Consider the following 10,281-nt stretch of genomic DNA (forward strand, 5'->3'; position numbering starts at 1 on the left):
CATATATATTTCTAATTCTATCAGGAATTACTGATAAATAATCCGATGAAAAAATTGATATAGGCATAGAGCGAGGAGATGTAAATAATTATTATGAAATAATGTGAAGCAGTGTTTGCATTCAAAATGTAAGATGTAATACTTATAAAATTCTGCACATTGCTCTGGAACTGTACGAATTTTCGTTCAGAAAAAGACTGAAATTTAGGGCCCACCAGCGGCCGAGCGGTCGCTGAACACTGGTAGTTCGGTCCGAGGTTCGAATCCGCAAACGGGCTGGCTGCATGGGCGTTTTCGTGGTTTTCCCCATGTGTAACGTGTATACGAACCAGTTCCCCTTAGAAAGTCCTCCGCGAAGGCATCCATCCCCTTAGGCAGATAGCTCTCGAGGCTTCGCCATAATCCCCCCCACACACTGAAATTTAGGATATATTAGTTGAAAATTTATTCATTATATTTTTACGGAATAAAAACAATTCAGGATTTACCATGCGTCCATTCGTACATACATAAAGAAACACGGAGGAATATAGCAAGTGTTTGTAAATAACACTGAAGAAATTTTACAATTCCTTAATGCTGTTTATTTTAATTCTTTGAAATAAGAAAATAAAAGCGCGAATATACATTAACAAACTGAGGGATAAAATCCAGTTTACATTACTGAATTATAAAATGTAAACAAATTACATCTAAATAACGAATTATTACGCACAACATATGTTAACAAATATTTTTATCTTCTGTTCAAATTTCAAAACTGTTTCTTCCTCATAGTGATTGAAGATGGGAGCCATCTACCAACCATATGGGGTTACATGGGCATATGGGATGGCAGACTGAACGGTGACGTAGACGATGGCAACGCTTTACAAACTGTAAAAGACCACACTGACAGCAGTTTCAGCAGCAGGCCTAGGGAGCAGCAGTGGAAAACAATAAGTATAGGTGAATAGAAATGAAGACATTTTATATTGTAATATTAATATTAATATATATTCATATTAGAATATAGATTTCTTTTAAATAAATGATATTGAGATGGTTACTAGTAGTTTATTCATGAATACTTTTCATTTGTTATATGCTTACTGTAACTGCGTTCTCCAGAATATAAATTATTAGGATAATTTTGCTACAATAAAATTAGTAAAAAAGGGAAGATAGTTTTAACTTTAAATCAACATATTACTGCAAATTTGATTTAAGTTTTAAATTCGCTTTTTATTTGATAGTACTCTCACGATAATTTCATTTCTCTTGTTTCTACTTTTCATTGCCCTTTATTTTAACTTCTGTTAAAATTATTCACCGGAACCACAGTATCACACCAACTTTCTAATTTTTGCAGCTCGATGCGCAAAAATCCTTGACCACAAAGGTCATTTTCAGTTTGTTCTCCTTTCTTAAATTATATATATATATATATATATTAAAACAAGGGTGAGAAATTAAAACAAGGTTAAGAAAAATCTTAAACATACCTGTATCAAGGACTTCTGTAAAAAGCTATGAGCTAAAAATTGCCGTCTGCCTCCGGAAAAGATAAGAATTCAGCTCACCAATTAGGTGGGACGACGATGCAAAAGGGGAAATAAACGTCATGAAGCTATGGCCAATGAAAAGAAACAGACAGTGGGCACAACCTGTCTCAAAAATTGGGGGGGGGGGAGGTTGAGGCCGAAGATGGTGGCTTTTGTTCAAAATGGCGTCTTGCTCGAAGTAAATTCTAGAAAGTTGTCAGAAGGTGAATACAAAATGGCTAACTCCAAAAATTGGTAAGACTGGCCAGAAAGCAGTGAAAATTGGAAAAAATACAGTAATTTGTTAATTAAAGTCGTAATTCTTCAAGCTAGAGGGCTTGCAAGCTACCTGAAACGAAATTGGCCTTTAAAATTAATAAAAGGAAAGGAATGGCCAGAAAAAGCTTTAGTAACTTATTTAAGAATATAATTTGATGTTCTGAGCCAAACGTTGAGAGTAAAATTGTAGTGGCGAGAGGAATTAACTTTACATTTTTACATTAGATCATCTGAATTAGCCATCCATTAATCACCTTTCCTATGGGAATTAAGTAAAAAATTTCATTATCTAAATTAAATAATCTAAAATAACAGGTAAATGCCCGCTTATTTTAATGAATTTTTAATGACTGTTTTTGGAATAAGATTGCTTTGTAAGATTTTGACAAAGTAGAGTACTTCTTCTTTATTATTACAGATTCTTTTAATTCTAAGAAATTGCGCGTTAATTGTATTGATAATGACTCTTTTAGAAATATTATAATTCCTATTAGTTAATTTAAGTGTAGAAAAGGTGAAATCTCTGCGTTTGCGCATAGTCATTTTAGCATTTAATAGTTTTAGCAAAGTTGTTCTTTAGACTTCCGCGAATGTACACTTTTTGTAATTTTTATTACGCATTTATTAAAATATTTAGTAACATCCTCGACAAAGAGTTCTGACATTATCAGCGCACATATTTAGTTATTCTGGGATATTTGTTCTCGAAGTATTGTATGATGATTATGAATCTTAGTTGAAATAAAAAAGCTTTACTAAATGTTTCTTCGGATAATTTTCCGAAGAAATTAAGGATATACCACATTCTCAGGGAAGAAATGAGAAATCAAGGTTAAAGAATTGTGAATAAGGAATATGAAATTCGCATGGAAGAAATAAGAAATTAAGGATGAAGGTTAATCATTTTACTTCATTCATCCTTTTTCCTTAATTTCTTATTATGAATTAATTTCTTCAATCATAATAAGAAATTACGGATGAAGAATTAATTTATTTTAATTAGTGTTGAAAGTGCATTGAAAGTTTAAATTTATTCAGCCTACTTTACGCCTGGATAGCCCACAACATACATCTAACGTCTGACAGTGGTGCTGGTAAATCGAACAATGCGTACTGGTAAGACCACTAAAAATGGCCCACCAGCGGCTCAGCGTTGAAGTCCCTGAACACTGGTAGTTCGGTCCGAGGTTCGAATCCTAAGAACGGGCTGGCTGCATGAGCGTTTTCGTGGGTTTCTCTATGAGTAACGTGTTAATACGACCCAGTTTCCTTTAGAAAGTTCTCCACGAAGGCATCCCTTCCTTCCGGGAAGTGCCTTAGGGCGGAACACGTAAATAATAATAACAATAAGACCACTAAAATCTGGTAAATCGGTCACAGATTCGTTTCCATTTATTCATATTATTTCCTTCATTTATTCGTTATTTAATAATATTTGCTGTACTCATTCATATTGAAATTCTACTGGTTTGAACGCAGAAAATAATAAATTTTTATTTCTAAATTTGCAACTATATCAGTTGTTCCTAAACATGCATGGAGACTGCATTGCTTTGTATCTAGTTCTTCATTTCTGAAAGTGTCTTGAAAGATGCACGCTGCCGACTTTACGACTACCTAATTGTTTTCGACGTAGTGCAGCTTATGATTTGACCTAGACCTTGAAGTAGCTGTTTAAAACAAACGTGTTGACGTTTGGATACCTCCGTGTTTTATACTACAGACGTTTTAGGCTAAAAATAACTCGGGGATCAACATTTGCTTGGCATGAAAACAATCGGTTAAAATTCTGTCGCATCACTCTTACGTAACGAAATAAACGAGAAAAAACGATTTAAAACATTTCTTTCAGCGTAAAATAAAAACGAATAAAGAAGTTTCTTATCTTTCTTTTAAAAGAACAAATATTTATTAACAAATAGAAATGAAGTTTCCAAACTCACGATCTTATCTTTTTCGGTATGTTGTTAAAAATAGTGATCGAGCTGAAGTGTTTCTAGACTTTATGCGTTGCAGTTAGTAATTGAACTTCAAATGTTTCCGCAAAGGTACCTAAAATTAAAATTTATCGTGGATATTCTTCGGGAGGGGGGATTAAATATCACCACGAAATAAGCTGAAATGTTGGTCAGTAATCATTTGAAAAGAAATGTATGCCTGCTTATGTATACGCGTATATCAATTTTTCTTGAAAAGAACGGAATGGCCAATTCTGACAAGAAATGAAAAATCGCAACAACAGCACAGCGGTGTCTATTCCTGTTTATTCTTTAGGTTTACTTTGCAGTCGATAAATTCGCTGTTTCAGTTATAAGTAGTTTCTTCCGCCTTTCTGCATGCCTTCGGGGTGTAACCGTTACCACACTCGGCGCGTATTCGAGAGGTCCAGGTTCGAGTCCCGGGGAGGGCAATGCTCTTTTTTTTTTTCAAGTCTCCCACATAAAAAAATCCTAATGATTCTACAGTGACACCCAAATAAAAGGTGGTGGATGATGATTCTACACCACCAGGATTTGGCGACTGGTTTCCGCTAATTCCCAGTCGCTCTTTAAAAGGGAAGTATATGAGGTATTTTCTCCATCCATCCAGCATGCCTTCGTGGTGTAACGGTAGCACACTCGGTGCGTATTCGAGAGGTCCAGGTTTGAGTCCCAGCGAGGGCATTGCATCCCTTTATGATCCAAAACTTTGCTAATGTAGCTTCGACTAATATAGCTTCGACTCTAGCATGAAGCAATCTGGTATGAAAATCTAAGATTACTAGTTTACTGTATCCATATTTATAAGGTAACAAACAGCCATGGGTGTTTTCCATCGAAAGCAAGATCTGAGAATTGAAGTCTGCCCTTTAACCGCAGAAGACTACGGGTATCCAATTCTAGGTTAAGTGAATAAACCGAAGATATCTTTTCTAAGCGCTTTCCAATTGAAATAGCTAGAATCTATCTCTTTCGAAAAGTATTCTTCCTGTGTAACTTTCACCCAATAGAGCTCAGCTCGCGAAATTTCAACAATGCTTAATGGACCTTTGAGTTTCACTGAATTTCGTTTTATATTGTTTATAAACCGCATAACATAAGCCGTAATTCGATACACCTTTAGTAGTCTGTTGAATCGAGTTAAATCTACTAATGCCGAGTTCCTACGACTTTGAAACTTGAAGAAATGCTTCCACCCTTGCTTCGTCCTGAACGCTCTCCTCATCGATGTTTGCCTGTTGATTTACTGGCTAAACACATTCAGGTTGAAAGAGTAACCAAAGGGAGCTTCTCACAAGCTGAAAGACACTTTCTCGGAGAGATAAAAAGTCAGCAGGGTTTTCTTTCCCACTGCAGTGAAACCAGCATTCAAAATCTGTGAGTGGCTGAATCTCAGAAACTCTGTTCAGAGGGCTTCCAGTTTCTTGCACATCTCTTTATCCAGTAGATAGCTATTTGGTTAACACTCCAAAGAAACTTTTGATGACACAGTTCAGAAAACAGCTTTCTCAGATATACATAGACAATTTGGCAGCTACTAAAGCAGCCATCAACTCCAAACGAGGAAGAGTCAAAGTCTTGAGTGGAGCTACGCGACCCTTTGCTACGATGAAACTGATGCCAATGTTATTTTTCGAATTTAAGGTATCTAAAATATGCTACTGCGCCGTACGCTTTAGGGCTAGCATCAGCGTATGCTTTAAGGCTAGCATCGTCATATAGACTAGCATTAGATTTTTCACAACTACCAAAATATTTTCTCGGAAGAGAAAAATCCTCGAGTATTTTTAATTTAGCTTGCCAGTTGTGCAGACTCCAGTTCTTAGTTATTTATAATGGAAAGGTATCATCCCAGCCCACACCTAATGTCCAAATGTTTTGTAATAGTATTTTCATTTTCATCAAAATGGGTTGAAATACATCAATCGGATCGTAAACTCTGGCCACCACTCTGGATAATAGTTCTTTTTGTGGCCTCAGCACTGTCATTGGATCAATTTTCTAAAAATTCGCAATTCATCTTAATCTTGTCTGCTTCGGGGTACCAGAACATTGCCAAAAATTTTGATTCTTTAGCTAATTCTAAATTATAAGCCCTTTCAATCCACCAGGAATTAAGTTCCTCGGCATTTAACCTTAATTTTCTGATTCATCTCAGCGTCTGTAAAAATCAACCACGTCTGAGGATAATTGACATTCATCTTCAATGATATCTGCACCGTAGTATAAATCTTCTACATACAACGAGGAATCTATATTTCGTAACTTTCCGTATTTGTGCATATTTCTTGATGTGGAACTTTATCGTCGTCGCTAAAACTGCTGAACTACACAAAGTTCGAATGGAAGGCTTTTTAAACGCCTTCCATTCGAACTTTGCTTAAACCTTAAAACTTAAAAGCTTAAAACTTTGCTTTAACCTTAAAACTTTATATTCTTCCTCATTATCCCCGAACCAAAAAATTTTAAATAATGCCTGTCCTTTTCTAAGATCCTTATCATTGAAAAGGACTTAGCTATATCTCCGCTGAAGGCAATTTCACATGTACGAAATTTTAAAATTATGTCCAAAATCACTGAGATCAAGCTAGGTCCAATGTCTGGAAAATCATTTAAAGATTTTACACCTTTAGCTTTAGAAGAGCTCGCGTAGTAAACAATCCTACAACTTATAGTTTCCTTAGCTTTTATTACTTCCCTATGCTGTATAAAATACGATGCCTCTGTTATTTCCTTCGAACAGTTCTGAACTATACCCTCCTTCATTTGCTCTTCAATTGTTGATAAATCTCAGGATTTCAAATAAATCTAATTTTGAGACCGCCTTAATGCTACTCCGAAATTGTCTAACTGTCCTGCTTCCGACCCATCCAAAAATAGTAGAAATCGCATAAATTTCCTTCTCTAATTGAATCATATCTCCCCTTATCATCTTCCAGTAATAATCAACACCTATGAAAATTCTAATGCTTCTTTTAGATAAATAAGCGATTTGCAATCCACACTCATCCTCATTTTCTGTGTTTGTTTCGACGGCGTGGTTATTTATTCAGCCGTAATGGCGTCAGTGACGAAACAGCTAATTATTATTTTGTTTTCTTGCTTCGCATCCAAAATATAGAATTCGACATCTTTGTATGTTTCAGGTACTGCGTATTTTATTTCGAAAGAATGAACACACACAGTTTCTTCTACAACAAATTTTAATTTCTTATCTACACTAATTGAACAAAACTTCGTGTAGCACGGCAATCAAAAATTAAATTCGTTAACTTAGACCTACCGCCATGATGACCAAATACTGAACATGTTTGCAATAAAGCATTTTTCTTGCATGAATTATTACATGAAACAACTACAAACAAAAGGTTACGGACGCCTTTCAAATCACTCATATGAACTACAAGTTCTCCAAATAAATGAACCAACTATTTATTTAGTAAAAATTCAGTCTTAAATTAGTATCGCTAAAATAAACATCATCAAAATAAGTCGAGAACATTGCGTTCTAACCATTACGTAAAAACGAAAGTCTATTTCACAATAACAAATAATGATTGTTGCCATTCAACTAAAAAGGAAAGTAATAACAAAAACATAAATTGAAAATCATAGGTGAAGTAGTAGTTAAGTTTAAATAACGATATTATTTATTGTACAATCTTTAACAAGAACAACAGAAAGCAGGGGCGTAGCTAGAGGGAGGCAAGGGGGGCATTTGTTCCCGGGCGCCAAACTGATGTTACGACATTTTAGAATTAAATGTTTTCCATCCTTGGCAAGCAGTAGGGGGCGCGAAATCTTCAGTTGTCCCTGGGCGCTGAAAACCCTAGCTACGACTCTGACAGAAAGTGTGTATTCTTTTGGGTAGTTTCGTGTTTCATCTACTGAATTTTCTTGGCGCGTTTTCGCATAATTCTTTTTGTTTTGATTGGAAGACATTTGCGTTTTGTTACGATTTGAACTATTCGTGCATAGTGACTCATGATGCGAGTTAAACCCGCATTTTAAGCAGTTAGTTTTGTTTTTAAATAATTTTCAAATGTTATATTTTCGAAAACAAATAAAGCATCTATTTTAGTTACGTAACTTACACAGTTTTTCTTTAATGCTTTTATCACAAGAAGAAAATGAGTTATGGGACTTTTCGCAGAAGATGCATGCGCGATTATCAACAGCATTAAAACTGGCAGCCGTAGGTACATTTCTATGAATTTTTTTTTTTTTATAATCATACCTAGCATGTTCGAAACGTGGAGGCAAGGTATTTCTTTTATCTTGCATCAGTAAACTTCACACATCACGGCATTCAGTTTCCCGCTTTATGAAGTCCAAAAAGGACTGATACATTAATTTCTTCGCTTGGTTTTTCCTTCGATTAAATTCCAGAACAAACTCATCTGGAACAGTTTTTAATAACACAGGTATTAATTAATAACTGACCAAATGAGCCTCTTGTAACTCCTTGCGCTTCCAAATTCCACACTGCAATTTCGATTTCATCATATAACTTACGTAAAGCTTTAATATTCTTTGAATTATTTAATGGTTCTAGATTTAACAGCTTGTTCATGAACTGACTAATTATTATTTCTTTTCTCCCAAATCGTTCCTTCAAAGTTTTTATACTTTCATCATAATTCTTTTCGTTTAATTCAAATGAAGATACTATATTGCTCGTGGCACCTAAAAGTAATGTTTTCAAATACCCGAATTTCTATCTTACTAAGACTTTCGTTTTTGTCTGTAGTCCTTTCGTAACTGTTATAAAACTCTGTGAATTTTTTAGGATCACCTGAATATTTTTCTAACGCTAGTTTTGGAAGTTTTACAGTATTTTTACATTTTGAAGTCTAACCAAGTTTTGATCAGGATCTTTAATACTTATTTTATCCTCTACTAATAATCGATCAATTCGTTTACTAGCTGAAGAACACTTTTTCTGATTTTCGTCACAATTAGCTACATCCGCTTCTAGAGAATCTATTTCAATTACGGAATGAATTGCCTCGTCTAATTCTTTCAAATTACTTTTACTATAATTCATGCAAAGCATAATTCATCTGTATCTTTCTTTGTTAAACTATCCTCGACTTTCTTTAATAGTTTAGATACTATTATTCTCAAAGCCGTTCTCTTTCGTTTTAATCTATCTAGTTCTGCCATTACTTCGCGTTAATACATAAATGTATCCAAGACTGCAAATTATCAAAATTCAAATCAAATACTTTTAAAATGTAATAATAATCATGCTCTTACCTAATTCCTGGGCCATGGTCTGGACGCATCCATCCTCATCAATTTTACTTCTTTCTTTACAAATAGAAACTTCCCATCTAAGATGCACCTATAAAAAAACTGCATTAAACTATGAAGGTCCGTACAAAAACACAAAGTATCAGATGATTCTTTATCATTTACCATTTATTATATCGTTTATATACATATTTACATTTGTCCTTTTATTAGGTGGACCAACCTTCATAGAAATTATGCTGCCTGATCAACCGCTACTTCGTTTCCCTTTTTCCTTTCTACATAATATGCATTTTGCTGCCAAGCAGCGCCCTCTACATTATCTCTTTTCAACACAGGTGCGGGTCTCTGTTTTGTACCTGTTTGATCCTTATGAAGTGGGACCTGCACATGGTTGCCCTTGAAATCGATAGAGTTCACTGCTAAATCTAAGCCAAAAATATGGTTGATGCTTCGCTAATTTCTTATAGTTTTTATTGTTTAAAATAAAATTTGCAGTTTAATTCACAGATTATATGAAAAGAAAAATAAATTATTAAGATTTTTTTTGAAAGAGAATTAGTTCCCGCAAACACCCAGAAATTTTAAAACTGTGAAGTAAACTGAAAACTTTGCAATGTCTTTAACAGTTAATTTTACATTAGTACTCATCCAGATTGTAAAGAAATAGTTTAATACGGCGATTTCCTCAATTCTAAGCTATGTGTACTATAAGAGTGACTCATTATACAGAGCATAGCCTTATTGTCTTATATTTTAGATGCAGTTAAATTTGTTAAGGAGCAGTTGAAAAAGAATGAAAGTAGGTGATGATTCGAAGTTTTTTTAACCATGAATAAAACTGATGCTTTGTTTACTTATGCTCCACGTGTTGCGTGACTCATTTATTTCCCTCGCAAATGGAACAGCTGTTGTCCAATCAACGAAAGGTGTTTTCACTCATGAAACATATGGAATTCAAAAAAGTCATTTCTGAATGATATCGTGATGGGATAGTAAAAGATACCTAAATGAGTTAATTCATACTTATCATCATGTTACAAAACACTATCAACTAAATTTCTGTGTAATGAAAAAAGGTGGGGTAAAATTTAAAAAGCCATAATAATGAAAATGCACTTTTTTCTTTTGCTGTTTATTTATCATAACACAGATACTTTTATTTTTTTCCCTTTACTTTACGCATAAAATTCTTTCCTTGAAAATTATAGTGGAACCTCCAGTCACGAACATCTCAGGTAAAG

The 10,281-nt window shown here is 34.4% G+C and overlaps 1 long non-coding RNA gene across 2 annotated transcripts; it reads right to left on the reverse strand.

Annotated features, from left to right (window-relative positions):
* Positions 1 to 561: 561 nt before the first annotated feature.
* Positions 562 to 9,364, reverse strand: LOC118200119 (uncharacterized). 2 transcript variants are annotated; one of them, XR_004760029.2, is made up of 3 exons: positions 9,234 to 9,364; positions 9,041 to 9,128; positions 562 to 915 (listed from the first exon to the last, which is right to left on the reverse strand). It is a non-coding gene; the product is annotated as an uncharacterized LOC118200119 (long non-coding RNA). The 2 variants fall into 2 exon arrangements; XR_015041754.1 differs by having other exon boundaries at positions 9,261 to 9,284.
* Between the last annotated feature and the right edge of the window lie 917 nt (positions 9,365 to 10,281).

This window comes from Stegodyphus dumicola, chromosome 6, assembly GCF_044657685.1.
Source record: "Stegodyphus dumicola isolate Sdum_Otavi_A_Nest chromosome 6, ASM4465768v1".
In the NCBI taxonomy this organism is placed as follows: Eukaryota; Metazoa; Arthropoda; class Arachnida; order Araneae; family Eresidae; genus Stegodyphus; species Stegodyphus dumicola.